Source organism: Protopterus annectens, chromosome 4.part0 (genome assembly GCF_019279795.1).
Source record: "Protopterus annectens isolate FY-2018-M chromosome 4.part0, PAN1.0, whole genome shotgun sequence".
NCBI lineage: Eukaryota > Metazoa > Chordata > Ceratodontiformes > Protopteridae > Protopterus > Protopterus annectens.
In genome coordinates, this window is record NC_056733.1 from 1,796,619,136 (window position 1) to 1,796,644,813 (window position 25,678).

Here is a 25,678-nt window from a genome sequence, read left to right on the forward strand (position 1 = left end):
CCAGATATGCACCAACCTAACTAGATGACAATGTGAGTTTCTCTGAAGACTGGGATAGCAGTCTCTTAAAACATTAACCAATCTTGATGCCGCTACACTAAGCTGGACTAACTGTGAATCAAGCTAAATGAAAACTGGTTATGACAGAAGTCTACTATTTTGTTTTTGTTAAGTGCTTGACTTAGCTGTGTAACTCTAAAGACTGATGTGTATAACTGATTTGGGAAGTGGGATAACTGGTCAATAGTTATCATATGATCACAGTTATACAGTTTAACATATGAGATGTACTAATGAATTAAAAAAAGAGTGAAAGTTAGAGAGAGAAGCAAGTCTCCACTTTAGGTTAATCCAAATGTTATTGGCAAATTCCACTAGCCCTAAAAGATGGGATATACTATGTCAGAGGAACTTTTTCATTATTGACCAATGCCTTTTGGTCTCAATGGAACACTTGCAACATTCCAGAGGAGGAAGAATGTAGCAATAACCCACGCCTGGGTGTGGGTAATGCGGGATTTACCCACGGTTGGCGTGGTTTGGTCCCGAGGGCGAAGCCCGAGGGACCAAACAAAGACAACCGTGGGTAAATCCCGCATTACCCACACCCAGAAGTGGGTTATTGCTATTATACTATGACATTATTTAAGAAAAGAAATAATTACTTTTCTTAAATAATGACATTGTATAATGCCTCTTTGCTGCCCTTCCGCAGCTGTCAGGTATACGCGGCAGTTCTGATGTACTGCGCATGCCTACGCAGTGCATCAGAGCTGTGGCCAAAAGCAACGGGGAAAGCAAGATCTCCGTTGCTTTTTACTGTTTCGCTATGTTAAATGGGTTTAACATAGCGAGACAGCTTTAAAATAAGCAACGGAGATCTCTGTTGTTTATTTTAAAGCTGTCTCGCTATGGTAAACCCATTTAAGATAGCGAGACAGGTTTAAAAAAAAAGCAATGGAGAAAGCAAGATCTCCGTTGCTTTTTACACACTGTGTCGCTATGTTAAAGGAGTTTAACGTAGCGAGACAGCTTTAAAAAAAGCAACGGAGATCTCCGTTGCTTTTTTTAAACCTGTGTCGCTATGTTAAACTCTTTTAACATAGCGAGACTGTGTTTTAAAAGAGACTTATACTAATGGAAAAAGTCCAGGCGACTGGACCTTTTTCCATTAGTACAAGTCGATTTACAACGTGCACGCTGACCAATCAGCGTGCACGTTTTGGAATATTAATGGGGGGTCATGGTATAATAAACATTTTTACCAGATGCCAGATATGCACCAACCTAACTAGATGACAATGTCAGTTTCTCTGAAGACTGGGATAGCAGTCTCTTAAAACATTAAGCAATCTTGATGCCGCTACACTAAGCTGGACTAACTGTGAATCAAGCTAAATGAAAACTGGGTATGACAGAAGTCTACTATTTTGTTTTTGTTAAGTGCTTGACTTATCTGTGTAACTCTAAAGACTGCTGTGTGTAACTGATTTGGGAAGTGGGATAACTGGTCAATAGTTATCATATGATCACAGTTATACAGTTTAACATATGAGATGTACTAATGAATTAAAAAAAGAGTGAAAGTTAGAGAGAGAAGCAAGTCTCCACTTTAGATTAATCCAGATGCTATTGGCAAATTCCACTAGCCCTAAAAGATGGCATTTACTATGTCAGAGGAACTTTTTCATTATTGACCAATGCCTTTTGGTCTCAATGGAACACTTGCAACATTCCAGAGGAGGAAGAATAAACATTTTTACCAGATGCCAGATATGCACCAACCTAACTAGATGACAATGTGAGTTTCTCTGAAGACTGGGATAGCAGTCTCTTAAAACATTAAGCAATCTTGATGCCGCTACACTAACTGGACTAACTGTGAATCAAGCTAAATGAAAACTGGGTATGACAGAAGTCTACTATTTTGTTTTTGTTAAGTGCTTGACTTAGCTGTGTAACTCTAAAGACTGATGTGTGTAACTGATTTGGGAAGTGGGATAACTGGTCAATATGTTTTACTGATGGCAACCATAGAGGCTTTGGGCACAGTATATTTATCTGCTGAACCTACTCATTTAAAAAGAAAACAGGAAAGTAAGGGGCTTAACATTTGGAAAAGGAGCAATATGATCTTAAATAGTATATTATACATTATCTTAGAATCTAAATGGACTCATAAGTCTTGTTAAACATGCTTCTTCTATGTTAAAAAAAGTAATCCACAATTGTACAAGAGACTAGCCTCTTGTATATGAAAATCTGAAAAAAAATGGTCTCATAATGTTCTTTTTCCAGTATTATTACTGTTAATATTGGACAGAGCTCAAATATAATTTGTGTTATAACAGTAATGACCAGATAAGGAGGCAAGGTTTAGTTATACGCAATGGAACTCTAGAAGGCGGGAAAAACACCAGAAATTAATGTATATATTCTACCTGGTATCTGTCGTAGGAGACCTTATAAAATATTTTGGGGCTGGTTCAGCTGAAATATTTGACTGCAGGGGCAGGGAAATTTGAATTTAATATTTTTTAACATTTTTTATTGGAGTGGCAGGTAGGTCTGTGAGATATAGAACACTGGCGCAGGGAACATTCTAAACATGTAGTACGTTGTGTCTACTTTATAGTCACAGGGCCTTGAGTCTAACCCAAACTACTTTTATATATTTTTTAATGTAGATTTCACTCATTTTCTAAAACTGATGAGTTTAATTACATATGAACATACCTGTGTTATGGATAGGTTAGACACTATCAGATCAAGTCGTACATTGCTTGAAGTGAAAATAGAGTTCTGAGATATATGAAAAAAATGGCAACTATATTTTTCATATTAGAAAGTGGACAGCTCCTTTTTTGTTTGTTTTAAACTTGAAATGAATTGGTTACTCAGGGTAACCAATCATTGGGTGAAGATTGTGATTAATTTAAGAAAAAATGTGAGATTACTACAGGACATACCTCTCAATCTGGAAACATCAAAAATCTGGACAAAGGCCGATGAAAAATAGATACAAATCTGTACACTGATTAACATACAATTTGCATGCATAATTAAGTAACCCCACCCACTCCAGTGGAATTGTGGAATACCAACAGACAACCAAAATATGGCCTCAGACCCTGCAGTAAATGGTAACCATTTTTTTAATGTGTAGCAATGAAGTTCTCTGGAAAGGGAGAAGATGATGAATGTTAAGATTTTGTTTTTGGTGACTTGCAGTATGTGGGTTTTGTGGTAAATGTAGGGCATTTAATGGTAGGCAATATTCTTAACAAAAGAATATTATACTTTCCTAGGACCTCCAAAAGTCATTCTCCAAAGCCTACTGATCAGTAGCGTAGCTAGAGTTTGTGCCACCTGAGGCTGTCGTTGAGTTTGCCACCCTTCTCCCCTCACAAAATCATTGTCGAATGGAGCCCACCATACACAGCCCTCCCCCCTGCAGCTATTCCAATGCCCTATTACTTTGCTATTTTGTCCCATTTACCATAAATGCTGTAATATGCATATTGCTTTACTTCTACAATGATTATTTGGATTTCATTTAAAACTTTTATTTTACATTTTATAGCACAAACAGTACTAGACATCTGCTAAATAAAGCAATACATTCTCACAATGAAAATAAACTTAGCATTAAAACTTCTCTGCCCTTGAAAGTAAACTCACATTCATTGAAACAGCATTGAAACCCACATTTAAAAAAAATGCATCGGTCCAGTGGGAGATAAAGATTACCTTTGGGCTGTTTTCAAATCATAGGCCCCTTGCACATGAACATACATGTGTTCTTTGATACACCTTCCTGAATGTATTAAATTATATTCCTTGTATAATACAGCTCACTTGTTAGAGCGCATTTTAAATTTATTGTTTTGAATATTTTTCCTGTAAGCAATAAAACAAAATGCATGAATCAATAATGACAACACTGCCCAATTCAGAACATTCCCATCATAAAAGTCTACCCAAACTTCTACAATCCACCAGTATCAGTAAATATGCACAATCTCTGCAGAAGTAAAAGTCATCTAAATAATTCCACATTAAAGAGCTCTGTAACTAATGAAGAGGTTGCTGCTAGCAAACAACTTTGAATTCCATGGTTTCATCTACAAATAAAGTGCCTGTTGCCCTTGAGGAATAAATTGCCTATTACATTAAAAAAATGATAAGCCAGTAATATTGCATTAGGGAATGGATGGCAAACTTATAACAGGTTCATAGCTACAAGGTATCTCTGCAAAGAGGACATTCTCAGGACTGCAGCATCCACCCACTTTAAAAGTACAACACAGTACAGTATCTGAAATCCATCTACATACTGCAGGAGTAGAACCCACAACCTTCTGCATCAAAGGCAAGCATTCTACCTGTTGAGCTTCTAACAACAGAAGCAGATTTGGCATAAGCAGCACTAAACTTCTCTCCCACTGAAGAACTATGCAGCACAACAATTTTGGAAGAAGCCAAAATTTATTCGGGGTCCCAAAACCAGGGACACAGTTTAAACATTACTTGTATAATCTTAGAAAAACTGCTAGAATAAAATGATCTGTGTTACCATGCATTTCCTGAAAGATAGGAAGACTAAAACCTAAATGGCTATCATTATTTAGTGAATTCAATTCTCACTAATTTGCTAGAAAACCACAAATTTTAAGAGGAACCGACCAAAGTATTGAACACAATTTGTGGTGTGGGTAGGGAATTCATGCTCTTGCTCCTTGTACCTAAGGTACAGGGTTTGAGCCTGAGTAACACTAACCACCAGGTATACTGAACTGGGGCACTTTACACCCTCCCCCAGTGGTTGATTCATTAGAGTGGTTCCCCCAGGCAGATAAATAATTATGCACAATTACTGGTAGCAGTAAATAATGAAGTAAATAATACAAAACACGCTGGGCAGAACTTTGCACACCAGAATAGGATCATGGCAAGTTAATAGGCTATCGGCCCTGAGGCCATTATACGTCTAGCTAAGTCAGCACATGATGCCCCTGTTCAGCAGGGACATGGATGGAATCCCAGGAATGTATTTTCTGTTTCCCATCCAGTTATCCAGGTTGCACTTAGAAAGGGGTAAAGAGGTACTCTACTTGACATGAAGAGGGAGTCTATTCCTCAGATGGGGGAGTCTCTGGGACACAAATCTGTCCCATCAACAAGTCCTATTGATGTCACAGACCAGGTTGAGGCTGCATGTGTGGGTTACTCGAGTGGAGCTTGACTTGCAGATATGCAGCAGTCCCATCAAGGCGGGATCCAAGATTGCCTTGTATGGCAGACAGAGGTCACCTCTGAGGAGTCTTTATGAAACTGAGTAAAGTGGTAGGGCTTTTAGTCTATCTGTGTATGGTAGATTTTTGAGGTTATTACTAAATATTTTGGTTATTACTAAAAGAAGAAATAGCGTGAATTCCTTGACAGCACACTCGCAAAATGTCATGGTTAGCCACTCTAGCACTGCTGTGTGTCAGTGTGTGTTTAATTAATTTCAGATAAAGCCACCAATATTAACACTATAAAACATTTTTAACATACCCTTAAAATGTACAATGACTTCAAAAATCTGGTACCAGGACTGTAGTTGCCTACTGCTACAACACTGAAGAAAATGCCTGGCTACCTGGCATACACCAAGTGCTTCAAATTCTTAATCCTCTGGTCAGGCTGGAAATCAAGAATCTGCACTATCACTGTGAAGGCCATTACAAAGAGTGAATAGGTTTCAATTTTTTTAAACACTTTTAATAATACCAACTTTAACCCAGCATCCTAAACCATGTAACATGAACCAACTTAAGCAGTTTAGGACAGAAACAAACATTTTTGATAATAAAGAATATAATGGTTTACATCTGAAGAGAAACAGTTGCAGCTATGCATTTATTCGTAGCCAATTACACCAAATGAGGCCACAGGTTAACCAAATTATCAAATGTTTACAGAATGAAGGATTGGCACAATCATAGAATCATTGATTATCCAAAATGGAAAGCAATTTTTCCAGAATTCCCATATTCAGGCAAACAACAACTGTGGTGGTCCTACCACAACAACCTGGTAGACTCAGGCCCAAACCAAACATGCCTGCTACTGCATGACATGGGTGGCCAAGTATCACAAATGAAGGGGCCAGAGTACCCAAGGCCATATGTCATCCAATGAGCCCCCTGAAATCAACACTGACTTTCTGCTTATCATCAAGATTTGTGCAATTTAGGCAATAAGTCCGAGTTTCTTACTAAAGATAGAAAGAAAGAAAAAATCAGAAACCTTCAATGGAACAAACAGGAAATGTCTTACAACCACTAATTCAGGCATATCCCTTCTGGGTCACCAAAAACTGTTTAATAAGTTGCACCCCCACTGCACACACAGACACACACACACACACACACACACACACACACACACACACACACACACACACACACACACACACACACACACATGCATTTACAATGATGAGTGGGTGGGCTCACTGATGGTGTACTTTCTATGAAGCCTGCTACGTTTAATGAACCTACAACTACAAGAACCCAATAATTACAAGCTACACATAAATCAGTTGATCAGGACAGAAATCACTGCCTGTCAAGTACGTCTGCTAGGCCGGCTCATCATCTCCACTTCCCAAACAAGTTATAACGAAAAGGTACAACAACTACACACTACCCCTCCCTTGCAAAGTCTGGATGCTATAACAAAGTACATTTTTTACTCTTACAGAAAGCCAGATGGCTCTGTAACTGTACACACTTGAAAACTGGTGTCCTGTTTTCTCAGAATGTTTACAAAACATGCTAATCTCCCACCTGAGAAGACCAGTCATCAGGTACAACCCAAAAAATAAATGCTGGAAGCAACCCTTCTCACTAAAAGCCCACAGTCCAGTCTCTGTTTCTCTTAAGGCTCACACTCCTGTAACAGCCGAAAGGCTGGTAGCTGCAGCGTGTACTTGCAAAAAGCAGAATCAATGAGGAGTTACCAGAAGGGAAGGCAGAGGTATAAGACACCCGCCAAACAAGGCTGAACGAGCTAACATCCCACCGTAAGGGCAATTAAGAGAAAGGCATGTCACCCCCAAATACTACAAAGAAGGTACTGAGCCAATGCAGGCCCTAACCAGGGACTGGCCCAAGTGCTGTCCGCACTTGGTAAGTTATGGCTGTTGTCTGACCCCTCACAGCACTCTTCCTCTTTCCTGATGCCTCACTAAAGATTCTGACTGCCCAGTACATACCATTTGAACTGCTCGGTTTCTGACCTCCGAGTCTCCATTGCAGAGTGCCATGGATGCCTGCAGTTGGTCTCGATCAGAGTATTTATTTTTATTTATTTATTTTATTTTACATTTGATGACCGGGAAAATCCGACTGGATACAGGTCCATTTTCAGCGGGGGCCCGGGGAGAAAAGCTCCACTTTAACGATACTAACTAATAACATTTTATAAAATACATCACTTTTTTGTTAATGCATACAAATATTATATAAGAGTATATGATACAAAAACATGGACAGCAGTAAATAATGTAAAACACGGGCAGCGGATAAACTCCAGAGACTGACTTATTGACTAGTTAAACAGTTTTAAGGGCACAATTACCAGAATACATTATGGGCAGCACAACAAAACATGATGGGCAGCAGATAAAGTCCAGAGACTCACTCACAGACTAGTTAAACAGATTTTAATGCACAATTATGGGCAGCAGATAAATAATGCGCAGCAAACACTCCAGAGACTAACTACGGACTTTTTGCATGCACACAGTTAACTATGGACCCGATATATAACAGCTGCTTTCTTACCTGGAGGCTGGGACATTTGGGTGGACTCGACAAAATTTAATTGATGTCACCCACCATTGCTGTTATATTACCTATTTCCCTCAGGGTCCAACAGGTAGTAGCTGATGTCATCACGCATGCCCCTGTAGGCTGGTGATGTGTAGTGACATTAGCCAAAAATTTAAAGAGTTAATACAAAAAAAAAAAAAAAAGAAGAGACCAGGAAATTCAGAAATTAAGGGGGCCACTCTGGAATTTGTGGCACCCCAATATTTTCCCCTCAAAAACCAGTAAATACTGAGGAATTCAGTACGGTTGGGAGGTATGCTACAGGAGCATAAAAGTGAATGATATGGTTGGATATTAACTGATGTTATCAACAGGATCTGTTAAAAGATCAGGACAGGTTGTTTATGTAGGGTTCAGCGGGTGGATATGAATGTACAAGAAATGAAGGATAGTATTATTAAGGTACTGGATTATAAGGTGGAACATGTGATTTGGTCTTTTAAATTGAGGAATTTTGATGCTATACCTTTGTTAACCAATGGTTTCTTGAACTAAGACTTAGGCAAAGATAGGCAGAATGAACTATTTGTAGACTTAATGATGTCAGTATGGAGAGGCAACTTACAACTCCAGAAGAGACACTTAAGTGTTTGCAACCCATTGTGAAAGTTTGTCTACTCAGGAGGGCTTAGACACTGAACTTCGGGTTCAAAGAGGTGAATGTTTAGTTTTCCTGAATGCAACAGAGTTGGAAACCAATTGCGTTTCCTCCAGTGATAGCATCATTCACTCCTGAAGTGGTCTAACTCATAATGATGAGCAGAAGAAGGGGAAAAGCTTGGTCCTGATGGTCTGCTTATAGAGGCATAATGCTGTGAGACAGGAAAATTCATACAGGTTTGCTAAGCTTGATAATCATGTGATCCAAACACAGGAAAAATACATACTGAGCTGTATGTAAGGATGAGTGTGACAAAACAAAGCAAGCAATCAAAAGACTACCGGCTCCAATAACATGCAGGATAAAACATTATTTAATATCAATAATATTCCAATCTAAAAACAGTGAAAAAATACAAGCTTATATAAGCTTCCACAATAGCTTCATCAAGCATTTATCCTGTCTGGTGATTGTAGTTGTCATTTTTAGATTGCTTGATAATTATGTGCATACCACAGGAGATGTGCCCCTACTGTTTTTGTAATTTTTAAGAAGAGAAAGAGTATTAGGCTCTTGCATGTCAGTTTCAATCATAAATTATAATTATAAAGTGTTTGCAGTTGTCCTGGGCAAAAATCCTTCCTGTGTTGTTCATAAACACCAAATGGGATTTATTCTTGAAAAGATCACCTGTGATAATCTGACAAATAAAAAAAATGTCTACTTATAGTGAATACTGCCAAATTGAGGGAATACTCCTTGTGGTGAAGTTGGATAGAAAAAAGGCTTTTAATCAAGTTAAATAGGAATTTTTGTTTAATGTGTTGTCATACCTGGGATTCCTCTTAGGATAAACATGGTAAAAGCATTGTATTTCAGTTCTATGACAAGGATTAAAATAGGGTATTAACTGTCAACAGCATTGTTATCCAGGAGATCTACTTAACAGGGATGACCATTTTCCCCATTTGTTTGCATACCATTTGGAAAACCTGGCTACAAGATTGGGATTTACTTCATTTGCAGATGTTTTATGCAATGATTACAGTTTTAAGACTTCCCTCTATGTGGATAATTTGATAATATGCTTAACACACCCAGATGAAAATCTTTTTTTGCTGTTTTGTGAAATGGAAGGGTTCGAGAAATTAGCAGTTTGTAAATTGAATGCCTTGAAGAAGAAAATGTTAAAAATTGTCTACTATCACCTAGATTTGTGGAGGATTATCCTTTTCTAGAGATTTCCAACCAAGGGACTTATTTGGGACTGATATTTTGCTGAGCCCATTGATATAAGCTTAAATACTGTCACATACCGTCAAGCTGTAAGGACTTTGTTAACCTTAGTGATGACATCCAGGTTCCACAGAACATCTACATGCTGCACCCATCTCACCCATACTTGACACATCTTGTCTTTCCCCACTTTTTAAAAGAGGAATGAGTTTACACCTACTTAAATATGAATATTAGAAAGACCTGCAGTAAAATATCAGACATTCATGCATGCCTAGCCATTTACTCATCAGACATACTTGACGCAAAAGAAACCTGGCTAAAGCCTGAATTAAAGGACATAGAAATCCTACCCCAGGTTATGCCATCCATAGAGTGGACAGAATAATCAAAAAGGCAGAGGGTGTGGTAATCATGTATAAAAACTCTCTGGCAGTGTCATTTTACCAACAGAACCTGCTCAAATTCACTAACACTGAATTTCTCACTGCAGTCCTAAGAATCAAGAAACATGGTTACTCACTTTAGATACCTTAATCTGGTACATGACATTAATAGACCCTGCTGGAGGGACAGATTTGTCTTCCAGTCTCCCAGAGGTTACCACACCTTTGGAACAGACTCCCACTTGATGTCAAACAGAGCACCTCAATGGCCCTCTTCAAGCACAGTCTGGATGATTGGCTGGATAACAGTAAACTCACCCCAGGAGTTCCACCTGTATCCTTCTTGGACACTGGCTAAAAATGGAAACAAGGGTAGAAGTTGGCTAGGCTTGTAAGGGCCCTTGAGCCATTAGCCTAGTAACTTACTATGATCCTGTGAAAGAATGTGCATTGTATCAATTTATATGCCACAGGCAACAAAATCACAGTAGTAGAAGATATTCTTTTCTAGATACATCACAACATTCAACATGAAACTGCCATACTAAGTGACCTTAACCCTGAGTGGTAACTAATAAACTCTAGCACTTCAGCAAACTACATAAGCCTTAATGGTTTCACCTAGTTAATCTCTACTAGAAGGGTCAACAGAAGTAGAGACAGATAATCCACATTAAATGGGATGCTCTCTACCAGGCCAAACAAAGTAAGCACTTTCAGGTGCTTATCCAAGACAATTGTGATTGCCTAACAACTTTTGCGCTGAAACAGCATGACCCTATAAACAAAGTGCTATATAACCAGGTCCAGAATCTGACCACATTTAACAAAGGCACTTTTATCTCTAACCTAACCAGCTACAACTGGAGTATATTAAAAACCATGGCACTGGACAATTGCTTTTCTGAATTAAATACATTGACTTTGCTCTAGTAAAAACAAAAAATAATTTAATCAAAGCCTGCACAATGGCAAAAAAATAAAACAAACAACTTCTACAACAGAGAGATAATGCCTGGAAAGATTGAGCAAAAACAAATGCAAAATACCCTGCAAAACTGTGGACACATGAGAGATATACCTAAACATCAACATAAGTCTGACAAAAAATCTTGTTACACTAATCTGTAGCACATATATCAAAACAATCAAAAATTATGCAAACCTCAGTATAAGTAATCTGCTACATCCTAGACACACTACCCCGCCGTGTTCAACTACAAATAACAACAAAGACAGCACTGCTTCTCAGTTTGACACCCTTTTTCATGCCTTCTCTTCTTCTAATACTCAAGGGTAACTCATTTCCCCTCTTTGTCCTTACAAAAAACAACAACAACAAAAAAAAAGACACACACACACACATAAGCACACACACACACACACACACACACACACACACACTTAGTTTTGAACCTGTCCAAGCCACAGTAATCAAAAACACCATCTGTTTGAAAACTACCACCATAGCTGCAGACAATCTTCCAGTATACTAAAATGTCAGCAGGTTCATTGACCTGCACTATCTCTATTGTTTACTGTATCAAAGAATACCATATCCTTGCTCTTTGGGAAGAAAAATCATTAATTATATCTTCAAATAAAGGTGGAAGCTCTACTGATTTCTCCATTTACAAACTAATAACTACTCTTTCACTTCTATCAAAAGTTCTAGAAAAACGTATCCTCACACAACTCATATATCCTAATCCATATACCCTAATATCAATCAGCTGTCTAAAACTCAACATAATTTCCATCAACATCATTTCCACATCAACTGCCCTTCTTAATTTCACCAATAACATTGACAAGAATTTAGGTAACTTAGTTTTGTTCTCTCTTCCTTGACCTATCCAAAGCATTTGACACTGTTCATAGGTAGGTACTAGGCTATTGGCCCTAGGGCCTATATAAGCCTAGCCAAAAAATGTATCCTGGCTTTCACCACCCAAGAAAATGATTTTCCTGTGCCCCTGTCAAGCAGAGCCACAGAAGTGATCCCTGGAGTGAATTTCCCATTTCCCATCCAATCATCAAGATTTTTCTTGAAGAGTGCTAATGAGGAGCTCTGTTTGACATAGATAGGTAGTCTGTTCCAGAGTATGGGAAGTCTCTGGGACAGGAATCTATCCCTCCAGCATGTTCTGTTTATTGTGGTGACAAGGTTTAGGTCCCTAGAGCGTGTAGCTTGGAGGGATTGGGATTTCTTTAAGTGGAGCATGTCCAACAGCTCTGGGTTTGACATAGCTTTGTATGTTAGGCAGAGATTGCCCCTGAGTAGGCGATATGTGATGGAGTAAAGCTGTAGTTTTTTGAGACGGTCTGCATATGGCATCTGTTTGAGGCCAGTAATCCTCTTTGTGAGGTATTTCTGTGGTCTTTCCAGTTGTTGTAGATGTCTTGTGAGGTACATACCAAAAGGGGTGTTGTACTCTATAATGGGTCTAATAAGTGATGAGTAGAGGGGAACAATGACCTCTTTTTTTCCTGGATGACAATCCTTTTGTGATGAGATGAGCCACGTAGAAGGATTTCCTGACCACTGTGGAGATGTGATTATCAGAGGAGAGACTACTGTCCACCTGTGTCCCAAGGTCTCTTATCACATTTTTGGCATTAAGTAGACTACCAGCTGTGTGGTAGTTCATGGGTACAGAGGTTTTACCAAAGGGGATGACAATACACTTTTTGGCATTGAGCTTCAGGCCATGGCTTTGACACCAGGTATCTGTCTCAGTGAGGCCCTTTTGTAGTTTGTCCACATCGTTAGGAGTTTCGATTATGGCTCCTAGTTTGCAGTCATCTGCAAACTTTGTTAGCCAGAGAAGTAGATACAAAACAGGAGAGGACCCAGGACTGAACCCTGTGGTACTCCACTTGTCATTGGTCTGAAGTCGGATTTGGAATCCGCTACTTTCACAGTGTGGGTTCTGTCCATGAGCCAGTTGGCAACCCATCTTGTGACATAGGGATTTATACCTAGTTTAGTGAGCTTATCTATAATTCCAGAGTGGAGGATGGTGTTGAAAGCATTGGTGAGATCTAGATAAGCTGTGTGAACCATTTTACCCTCATCTATGGCTTTGGTGACTGCTTCAAAGAAGTCAATCAGGTTTAGGAGACATGATCTGCCTTTTACAAATCCAAACTGGGTAGGGTCCAGAGTTTGGAGATTACCAATGTCTTTGTTTATGAGTTCCACGATGATACATTCCATGGCCTTGCAGACCAGGCTCGTCAGGCTAATGGGGCGGTAGTTCCCAGGGTCCGTCATGGCTCCCCCTTTGTGGAGTGGGATAACCGTCGTGGTGCGCCATTCAGTGGGTACAAAGCCTGAGGCGAGGTTATGATTGAACATGGTACTTAGGTAGGGTGTCAATTCATTCTGTAGTTCATGTAGAACGCAGCCTGGGATATTGTCGGGTCCCATGGATGCTGTGTTCTTGGCTTTGGAGAGTGTGTTTTTTACCTGTGCAGCCATGATTATAGGAGCTTTGCATTCTTCCGGTATAGAGATGGGCCCTCTAGGGGGTGAGAGGGGGGTAAAGGGGGGTAAAGTTAGCACTGAACCTATCTGCTAGGATGTTGGCAATATCAGTTGGTTCTGTATATTTAGTGCCATTGTGCTGTAACTCAGAGCAGATCTGAGTGTTCCCATTGAGATTATTGACATAGCTATAGAATGCTTTGTGGTTGTCTTTAGAGTCAGTGGCAATTTTGTTTTCATAACTAGCTTTGGAGGATTTTATGAGGGATCTCAGCTTGTTACTGAGGTTGACCAGGGAGTTCCTCCAGTCATGGGATTTTACTCTTTTTTGAAACAGTTTCTTTCTTCTGTTGTAGTGTTTGTTTATGGCAGAGGACCACCAGATTGGCTTCCTTTTTTTAGAAGATAACATCTTGGTTCTATTAGGGATAGCATGATCCATGCACTCGTGTAAGTGCTTATAAAGTGCATTTGTGTAGGATTCAGCAGTCATACCACTATTGTTCGTCTGCATGTGTGTCATGAAGTTTGCCACTTCTGTCTTAAGAAGTGTGAAGTTGGCTTTGGAGAAGATTTTTACGATGGTTTCCCTAATTGGGGGTGGGGGTGGGATGTGGATGTCTAGGCTGATTAGCTTGTGGTCGGATCTGACCAACGAGGAATTGACCTCTGGTGTGGAACACTGGTTTCCCATGTTGGTAATGACCAGGTCTAGGATATTGCTGCCCCTGGTGGGGATGTGAATAAGTTGATCCAAGGCGTTGGAATTTATGAATTCTAGAAAACGTTGAGCAAAAGAGTTGGTACATGAGTAGTTTTCCCAGTTAATGGTGGGGTAGTTGAAAGCACCCATTATTATGGTGTTGGGTTGTACCCTAATACTTTCCAGTGTATCAAGAAATGAGGAGTGGGAATCCTGGGGCATGGTGGGGGGTCTGTAACAAGCTACAATTTGGATTGCGGTCTTGCCCAGAGTTAGTTGCACTTGGATAATCTTGGATGCATTATGCTGTGCAACTAGCCTGGAGGTGTGGATATCCTTAATGAATATGGACACACCTCCACCTTTAGTGCTTCGTTCTGGGTTAGGTGGCCGAAAGGTGTGGTATGAATCGTAGCCTGGTAATGCAGGGGTGCTGTCTGGAGCTTTAAACCAGGTCTCTGTCACTGCACAGATGTCAATGTTCTCCATTTTAAGGAGTGCCTCAAGTGAGTGCATTTTGAGATTTAGACTTCTAGCATTGAGTAGCATTACCCTCAGATTTTGCTTGCTTGTACCTGTTATGGTGGTGAATTTGTCATTTGAACCTTGCCTGAAAAAGGCACTATAGGGGTGGCAAGAGCCTTAGCCAGTATCCGGAATCCTAGGGGCGACAGGTGCAGGCCATCTCTGGCAAAGCATCGTGGTCTGTCGATCATGTCGTCCAAGGCAGACAAATACTGGATCCCCTTAGAATGACACCAGAAGCTTAGCCAATTTTTGAAGTCAATCATTTTGTCCTTGTACTGTAGTATCATTCTGGGTGATGGCAGGATGCTACTCAGGGTTAGGGTCATACCTGCCTGGGATACAAGATCAGAGAGCTCCTCCATGTCTCTTTTCATGTAGTCTAGGGAGGTACGTCTTAGGTCATTCACACCAACATGGACAATGACAGTGTCATATTTGTACTTATTATGGAGAGACCTGAGTGCATGCGTTATGTGGTGGATCCTGGCACCTGACAGGCAGCTGACAGTAACTTTCTCCTTGTTTAGTCTAGTGAGTGGAACATCAGTGTGCCTGACTATAGAGTCACCTATGACTAGAGTGTTGGGTATGTTGTTATGCATTATGGGCTGCAGTTGAGTGGCACACTGAGTTTGCGGGCTGTGTGTCATTTGGGTTGTGTTGGGGGGTGGAGTTTGCTTACGTTTATGCTTTGGATGTCCCTGATGCTTGGGCAGGTTTTTATTGAGAGCCTCCACGAATGTAGGTGTGTGTTTTGTGTTTCTATGTGTGTGTTTTGGTGGTGTAGGTTTTGAGGGACTATGTGATGAGTGTGGTGTGGTGCAAGTGTTTACCTTCTCCTCTTGACTGTCTAGTCCAGTCTTGGGTAAAGAGAACTTTGCTTCCAGTGTGGCTATATAAGTGCATCTCTCACAGGTTGTAGTGTTGGGTGGTAGGAGGAGAGGGTTGTCTGTGTACATGAGGCAATTGCTGCATTGCCCCAAGATGCCCAGATTCATCAGGTAGACAGGAGAAATCACTGAGAGATGACCCTTAGACATGCCTGGATAGGTGCTCATTTATAAGTACTAAAAACTGCTTTCACCTAGACAAGTGAGGAAAGTTGAGTGCTGTAGTAATTTGCAGCTTATGTAGTGCTTACAATGAGTTCTGAACAAGTGCTGAGGTCAAAGAAACAGATTTGAGTGCTGAAACTAGAAAACTGGCAAGTTATAAGAAATAAAACTAAGTTAGAAGGCTTCCCTCTAACACAGAAGGGCTTGGGGGGCTCAGAAGCCTACAAACAGTCTAGACAACTTAACAGGAAAGGCAGGAAACAAGCTTAAAATATTTTTTTTGTTCTCTTTCCCAGATGCGCTCCTTGTACACAGTAGGAGTGCCTGAAATCAGAATATGATCTCACTGCACTCAGTTGAGTGAGCAAATGAGATGGACCCAGAAGGAGTATCCAAACACAAATTTACAAGAGGGGCGGGCAGTTTCAAAGCCACTAAGATTAACACCAAAACAAAAACAGGAAGGGTGTTTGGGAAACTAACTGAAGAACAGAGACAAAACTTCCACTTGAGTTAATATTCATGCAACACAATTAAATTAATTTAAATACTGTATTATTTGAAAAATGTGCAGATAAAAGGTACTCACATTCTCTTATACGTCCAGTTGAATACAGCTAGATCTTAGCCGGCCAAAGCTGAGGTTTTTAACCAGAAAATATTTCAAACTGTACCACTTAAATAGGCAATGACAGAAATAGGCAATGACAGAAATCAAAGAATGTGGCTACCCCCACACCTGCAATTACTAACAGACAATAAAATTCAAGCAAGCACTAACTGAAGAACAGAGTCAAAACTTCCACTTGAGTTAATATTCATGCAACACAATTAAATCAATTTAAATACTGCATTATTTGAAAAAAGTGCAGATAAAAGGTCCTTAAATTCTCTTATATGTCCAGTTGAATACAGCTAGATCTTAGCCGGCCAAAGCTGAGGTTTTTAAGCAGAAAATATTTCAAACTGTACCACTTAAATAGGCAGTGACAGAAATCAAAGAATGTGGCTACCCCACACCTGCAATTACTAACAGACAATAAAATTCAAGCAAGCACTAACTGAAGAACAGAGTCAAAACTTCCACTTGAGTTAATATTCATGCAACACAATTAAATCAATTTAAATACTGTATTATTTGAAAAAAAGTGCAGATAAAAGGTACTTAAATTATCTTATATGTCCAGTTGAATACAGCTAGATCTTAGCCTGCCAAAGCTGAGGTTTTTAAGCAGAAAATATTTCAAACTGTACCACTTAAATAGGCAGTGACAGAAATCAAAGAATGTGGCTACCCCCACACCTGCAATTACTAACAGACAATAAAATTCAAGCAAGCACTAACTGAAGAACAGAGTCAAAACTTCCACTTGAGTTAATATTCATGCAACACAATTAAATCAATTTAAATACTGTATTATTTGAAAAAGTGCAGATAAAAGGTACTTAAATTCTCTTATACGTCCAGTTGAATACAGCTAGATCTTAGCCGGCCAAAGCTGAGGTTTTTAAGCAGAAAATATTTCAAACTGTACCACTTAAATAGGCAGTGACAGAAATCAAAGAATGTGGCTACCCCACACCTGCAATTACTAACAGACAATAAAATTCAAGCAAGCACTAACTGAAGAACAGAGTCAAAACTTCCACTTGAGTTAATATTCATGCAACACAATTAAATCAATTTAAATACTGTATTATTTGAAAAAGTGCAGATAAAAGGTACTTAAATTCTCTTATACATCGAGTTGAATACAGCTAGATCTTAGCCGCCAAAGCTGAGGTTTAAACCAGAAAATATTTCAAAATGTACACTTAAATAGGCAGTGACAGAAATCAAAGAATGTGGCTACCCCCACACCTGCAATTACTAACAGACAATAAAATTCAAGCAAGCACTAACTGAAGAACAGAGTCAAAACTTCCACTTGAGTTAATATTCATGCAACACAATTAAATCAATTTAAATACTGTATTATTTGAAAAAGTGCAGATAAAAGGTACTTAAATTCTCTTATATGTCCCGTTGAATACAGTTAGATCTCAAGCCGCCAAAGCTGAGGTTTTTAAGCAGAAAATATTTCAAACTGTACCACTTAAATAGGCAGTGACAGAAATCAAAGAATGTGGCTACCCCACACCTGCAATTACTAACAGACAATAAAATTCAAGCAAGCACTAACTGAAGAACAGAGTCAAAACTTCCACTTGAGTTAATATTCATGCAACACAATTAAATCAATTTAAATACTGTATTATTTGAAAAAAGTGCAGATAAAAGGTACTTAAATTCTCTTATACGTCCAGTTGAATACAGCTAGATCTTAGCCGCCAAAGCTGAGGTTTTTAAGCAGAAAATATTTCAAACTGTACCACTTAAATAGGCAGTGACAGAAATCAAAGAATGTGGCTACCCCACACCTGCAATTACTAACAGACAATAAAATTCAAGCAAGCACTAACTGAAGAACAGAGTCAAAACTTCCACTTGAGTTAATATTCATGCAACACAATTAAATCAATTTAAATACTGTATTATTTGAAAAAAGTGCAGATAAAAGGTACTTAAATTCTCTTATACGTCCAGTTGAATACAGCTAGATCTTAGCCGGCCAAAGCTGAGGTTTTTAAGCAGAAAATATTTCAAACTGTACCACTTAAATAGGCAGTGACAGAAATCAAAGAATGTGGCTACCCCCACACCTGCAATTACTAACAGACAATAAAATTCAAGCAAGCACTAACTGAAGAACAGAGTCAAAACTTCCACTTGAGTTAATATTCATGCAACACAATTAAATCAATTTAAATACTGTATTATTTGAAAAAGTGCAGATAAAAGGTACTTAAATTCTCTTATACGTCCAGTTGAATACAGCTAAATCTGGGCGGCCAAAGTCGAGGTTTTTAAGCAGAAAATATTTCAAACTGTACCACTTAAATAGGCAGTGACAGAAATCAAAGAATGTGGCTACCTCACACCTGCAATTACTAACAGACAATAAAATTCAAGCAAGCACTAACTGAAGAACAGAGTCAAAACTTCCACTTGAGTTAATATTCATGCAACACAATTAAATCAATTTAAATACTGTATTATTTGAAAAAAGTGCAGATAAAAGGTACTTAAATTCTCTTATATGTCCAGTTGAATACAGCTAGATCTTAGCCGGCCTAAGCTGTGGTTTTAAGCAGAAAATATTTCAAACTGTACCACTTAAATAGGCAGTGACAGAAATCAAAGAATGTGGCTACCTCACACTTACAATTACTAACAGACAATAAAATTCAAGCAAGCACTAACTGAAGAACAGAGTCAAAACTTCCACTTGAGTTAATATTCATGCAACACAATTAAATCAATTTAAATACTGTATTATTTGAAAAAGTGCAGATAAAAGGTACTTAAATTCTCTTATATGTCCAGTTGAATACAGCTAGATCTTAGCCGGCCAAAGCTGAGGTTTTTAAGCAGAAAATATTTCAAACTGTACCACTTAAATAGGCAGTGACAGAAATCAAAGAATGTGGCTACCCCCACACCTGCAATTACTAACAGACAATAAAATTCAAGCAAGCACTAACTGAAGAACAGAGTCAAAACTTCCACTTGAGTTAATATTCATGCAACACAATTAAATCAATTTAAATACTGTATTATTTGAAAAAAGTGCAGATAAAAGGTACTTCAATTCTCTTATACATCCAGTTGAATACAGCTAGATCTTAGCCGGCCTAAGCTGTGGTTTTAAGCAGAAAATATTTCAAACTGTACCACTTAAATAGGCAGTGACAGAAATCAAAGAATGTGGCTACCCCCACACCTACAATTACTAACAGACAATAAAATTCAAGCAAGCACTAACTGAAGAACAGAGTCAAAACTTCCACTTGAGTTAATAATCATGCAACACAATTAAATCAATTTAAATAATGTATTATTTGAAAAAAGTGCAGATAAAAGGTACTTCAATTCTCTTATACGTCCAGTTGAATACAACTAGATCTTAGCCGGCCTAAGCTGTGGTTTTAAGCAGAAAATATTTCAAACTGTACCACTTAAATAGGCAGTGACAGAAATCAAAGAATGTGGCTACCTCACACTTACAATTACTAACAGACAATAAAATTCAAGCAAGCACTAACTGAAGAACAGAGTCAAAACTTCCACTTGAGTTAATATTTATGCAACAGAATTAAATCAATTTAAATACTGTATTATTTGAAAGAAGTGAAGATAAAAGGTACTTCAATTCTTTTATACGTCCAGTTGAATACAGCTAGATCTTAGCCGTCCTAAGCTGTGGTTTTAAGCAGAAAATATTTCAAACTGTACCACTTAAATAGGCAGTGACAGAAATCAAAGAATGTGGCTACCTCACACTTACAATTACTAACAGACAATAAAATTCAAACAAGCAGTAACTGAAGAACAGAGTCAAAACTTCCACTTGAGTTAATATTCATGCAACACAATTAAATCAATTTAAATACTGTATTATTTGAAAAAAGTGCAGATAAAAGGTACTTAAATTCTCTTATACGTCCAGTTGAATACAGCTAGATCTTAGCCGACCTAAGCTGTGGTTTTAAGCAGAAAATATTTCAAACTGTACCACTTAAATAGGCAGTGACAGAAATCAAAGAATGTGGCTACCTCACACTTACAATTACTAACAGACAATAAAATTCAAGCAAGCACTAACTGAAGAACAGAGTCAAAACTTCCACTTGAGTTAATATTCATGCAACACAATTAAATCAATTTAAATACTGTATTATTTGAAAAAAGTGCAGATAAAAGGTACTTAAATTCTCTTATACGTCCAGTTGAATACAGCTAGATCTTAGCCGGCCAAAGCTGAGGTTTTTAAGCAGAAAATATTTCAAACTGTACCACTTAAATAGGCAGTGACAGAAATCAAAGAATGTGGCTACCCCCACACCTGCAATTACTAACAGACAATAAAATTCAAGCAAGCACTAACTGAAGAACAGAGTCAAAACTTCCACTTGAGTTAATATTCATGCAACACAATTAAATCAATTTAAATACTGTATTATTTGAAAAAGTGCAGATAAAAGGTACTTAAATTCTCTTATACGTCCAGTTGAATACAGCTAGATCTTAGCCAGCTAAAGCTGAGGTTTTAAGCAGAAAATATGTCAAACTGTACCACTTAAATAGGCATTGACAGGAATCAAAGAATGTGGCTACCCCACACCTGCAATTACTAATAGACAATAAAATTTAAGCAAGCACTAACTGAAGAACAGAGTCAAAACTTCAAATTCTGTTAATATTCATGCAACACAATTAAATCAATTTAAATACTGTATTATTTGAAAAAAATGGCAGATAAAAAGTGCTTAAATTCTCTAATACGTCCAGCTGAATACAGCTAGATCTTAGCCAGCCAAAGCTGAGGTTTTTAAGCAGAAAATATTTCAAACTGTACCACTTAAATAGGCAGTGACAGAAATCAAAGAATGTGGCTACCCCACAGCTGCAATTACTAACAGACAATAAAATTCAAGCAAGCACTAACTGAAGAACAGAGTCAAAACTTCCACTTGAGTTAATATTCATGCAATACAATTAAATCAATTTAAATACTGTATTATTTGAAAAAAGTGCAGATAAAAGGTCCTTAAATTCTCTTATATGTCCATTTGAATACAGCTAGATCTTAGCCGGCCAGAGCTGAGGTTTTTAAGCAGAAAATATTTCAAACTGTACCACTTAATTAGGCAATGACAGAAATCAAAGAATGTGGCTACCCCCACAAGTGCAATTACTAACAGACAATAACATTCAAGCAAGCACTAACTGAAGAACAAAGTCAAAACTTCCACTTGAGTTAATATTCATGCAACACAATTAAATCCATTTAAATACTGTATTATTTGAAAAAAGTGCAGATAAAAGGTCCTTAAATTCTCTTATATGTCCAGTTGAATACAGCTAGATCTTAGCCGGCCAAAGCTGAGGTTTGTAAGCAGAAAATATTTCAAACTGTACCACTTAAATAGGCAGTGATAGAAATCAAAGAATGTGGCTACCCCCACACCTGCAAATTACTAACAGACAATAAAATTCAAGCAAGCACTAACTGAAGAACAGAGTCAAAACTTCCACTTGAGTTAATATTCATGCAACACAATTAAATCAATTTAAATACTGTATTATTTGAAAAAAGTGCAGATAAAAGGTGCTCAAATTCTCTTATATGTCCAGTTGAATACAGCTAGATCTTAGCCGGCCAAAGCTGAGGTTTTTAAGCAGAAAATATTTCAAACTGTACCACTTAAATAGGCAGTGACAGGAATCAAAGAATGTGGCTACCCCCACACCTGCAATTACTAACAGACAATAAAATTCAAGCAAGCACTAACTGAAGAACAGAGTCAAAACTTCCACTTGAGTTAATATTCAAGCAACACAATTAAATCAATTTAAATACTGTATTATTTGAAAAAAGTGCAGATAAAAGGTACTTAAATTCTCTTATACATCCAGTTGAATACAGCTAGATCTTAGCCGGCCAAGCTGAGGTTTTTAAGCAGAAAATATTTCAAACTGTACCACTTAAATAGGCAGTGACAGGAATCAAAGAATGTGGCTACCCCCACACCTGCAATTACTAACAGACAATAAAATTCAAGCAAGCACTAACTGAAGAACAGAGTCAAAACTTCCACTTGAGTTAATATTCATGCAACACAATTAAATCAGTTTAAATACTGTATTATTTGAAAAAAGTGCAGATAAAAGGTCCTTAAATTCTCTTATATGTCCAGTTGAATACAGCTAGATCTTAGCCGGCCAAAGCTGAGGTTTGTAAGCAGAAAATATTTCAAACTGTACCACTTAAATAGGCAGTGATAGAAAACAAAGAATGTGGCTACCCCCACACCTGCAAATTACTAACAGACAATAAAATTCAAGCAAGCACTAACTGAAGAACAGAGAAAAAACTTCCACTTGAGTTAATATTCATGCAACACAATTAAATCAATTTAAATACTGTATTATTTGAAAAAAGTGCAGATAAACGTACTCAAATTCTCTTATACGTCCAGTTGAATACAGCTAGATCTTAGCCGGCCAAAGCTGAGGTTTTTAAGCAGAAAATATTTCAAACTGTACCACTTAAATAGGCAGTAACAGAAATCAAAGAATGTGGCTACCCCCACACCTGCATTTACTAACAGACAATAAAATTCAAGCAAGCACTAACTGAAGAACAGAGTCAAAACTTCCACTTGAGTTAATATTCATGCAACACAATTAAATCAATTTAAATACTGTATTATTTGAAAAAAGTGCAGATAAAAGGTCCTTAAATTCTCTTATACGTCCAGTTGAATACAGCTAAATCTTAGCCGGCCAAAGCTGAGGTTTTTAAGCAGAAAATATTTCAAACTGTACCACTTAAATAGGCAGTGACAGAAATCAAAGAATGTGGCTACCCCCACACCTGCAATTACTAACAGACAAAATTCAAACAAGCACTAACTGAAGAACAAAGTCAAAACTTCCACTTGAGTTAATATTCATGCAACACAATTAAATCAATTTAAATACTGTATTATTTGAAAAAAGTGCAGATAAAAGGTACTTAAATTCTCTTATACGTCCAGTTGAATACAGCTAGATCTTTGCCGGCCAAAGCTGAGGTTTTTAAGCTGAAAATATTTCAAACTACACCACTTAAATAGGCAGTGACAGAAATCAAAGAATGTGGCTACGCCCACACCTGCAATTACTAACAGACAATAAAATTCAAGCAAGCACTAACTGAAGAACAGAGTCAAAACTTCCACTTGAGTTAATATTCATGCAACACAATTAAATCAGTTTAAATACTGTATTATTTGAAAAAAGTGCAGATAAAAGGTACTTAAATTCTCTTATACGTCCAGTTGAATACAGCTAGATCTTAGCCGTCCAAAGCTGAGGTTTTTAAGCAGAAAATATTTCAAACTGTACCACTTAGATAGGCAGTGACAGAAATCAAAGAATGTGGCTACCCCCACACCTGCAATTACTAACAGACAATAAAATTCAAGCAAGCACTAACTGAAGAACAGAGTCAAAACTTCCACTTGAGTTAATATTCATGCAACACAATTAAATCAATTTAAATAATGTATTATTTGAAAAAAGTGCAGATAAAAGGTACTTAAATTCTCTTATACGTCCAGTTGAATACAGCTACCCACCAAAAGCTTCTAAAAGAACTTCCTTAGGTTTCACTCAACCCTGTCCTGGTTTCACAGTTCCCTTTCAAATAACAAGTTGTAAAATGACAACAGCATTCTCATTCTTCCTACCTGTCTCACTTGATGTCCCACAAGGATCTATCTTTGCACTGCAACAAGCAAGCCAACGTAGTGCACTACATAGACAACTCAACACTTATTTGTTCAAAACTAATACAAAAATGCAAGAAATTACCTGACTCTCTTTATTCTACATCCAAAAAAAATCAAACTAATGCTGTTCATACCAAAAGCCAAAAAATTTCTCAGACCAAAAACTTAACTTTCACATGAAATCATTAAACAGCATCACTATAGAAGTAGTCACTCAAACTAAATTACAATGTCACAAGTGATGAAAATCTAAAATCTGATCAACACATTTGCAAACCATTATAAAACACCAGAAACTAGGCTTTATCTACAGTGCTAGACTTTATCTGAGCTATATAGCTTGAAATACTAATTCCTCTTCCTATCTCTTTCAGTGATTCCTTTAATCTTCACCAGTCCTTACAAACCTGGTTTCTACCTGTAAGAAGAAATAACATGCATGCTACAATAAGCAAAATCTGTGCTGAGCACTTACAAAACTCAGCATCGCCTGGCCCTGAAACAATTAAACTAGAAAAATCTTCCATATTACCTATCCAACAAACAATGCATTACAGGCCACAATCTTATCCATACTCTTGAAAATTGCCACTTATTACAGTGTTCCATACAAAAATATTTGCCAAGTAGGGATCTGTCTTTAAGTGAAAAGATTTACTAATTATTGCCGAAATTTCTACTAATTGCTACCAAATCTATTAATACTGCAGGAGACACACTGTGCTCTGTCTGAAAACTTTGGAACACAATCCCACTCTAAGGAAAACAAATAGACAAACCGAAATCCATCTTAAGTTCACCAGTAACATCAACAAGAATTTAGGAAACCTAGTTTGTTCTCTCTTCCTTGACTTAGCCAAAGCATTTGACACTGTTTCCCACCAAAAGCTTCTAAAAGAACTTCCTTAGATTTCACTCAGCCTTGTCCTGGTTTCACAGTTCCCTTTTAAATAGCAAGTTGAAAAATGACAACATTCTCATTCTTCCTACCTCTCTCACTTGGTGTCTGTCAGAAAAATATGTATTAATGTGTGTATTAGTAATCTGCTTAGTGCATTTAGAGCTTGAAAAGGGTTAACACATTTATTCTATTTCATACTGCATAAATCTGTACAAACTGCAGATGCTTTCTGACCATGTATTGTTAGCTAAAATCTTGCTTGTGCCTTGGAAATTTACTGAGAAGCAGATGATTTCTGCTTATGTTACGAAAATAATGAATAGAACAATACTACTTGTATGAAGCTTAGACAAGAAGTTCCGTTTGTGCTGTGAGAAAATACACAGCTGTAGAAGCCATAGATAATTAGGACAAAGCCTGTTTGAAAATATGAACTGCAATCAGCATTTGCTTGTATCTGAATTAGAAGAGTACCTTGAAATGTAACACTGTACAATGGGAGCTTGTAAACGAATT

At 37.8% G+C, this 25,678-nt stretch overlaps 1 protein-coding gene across 1 annotated transcript in view; it reads left to right on the plus strand.

Annotated features, from left to right (window-relative positions):
- Positions 1–25,678, plus strand: part of LOC122800026 (LON peptidase N-terminal domain and RING finger protein 1-like) — a 770,380-nt gene that overhangs the window by 171,581 nt on the left and 573,121 nt on the right. The window lies entirely within an intron of this gene.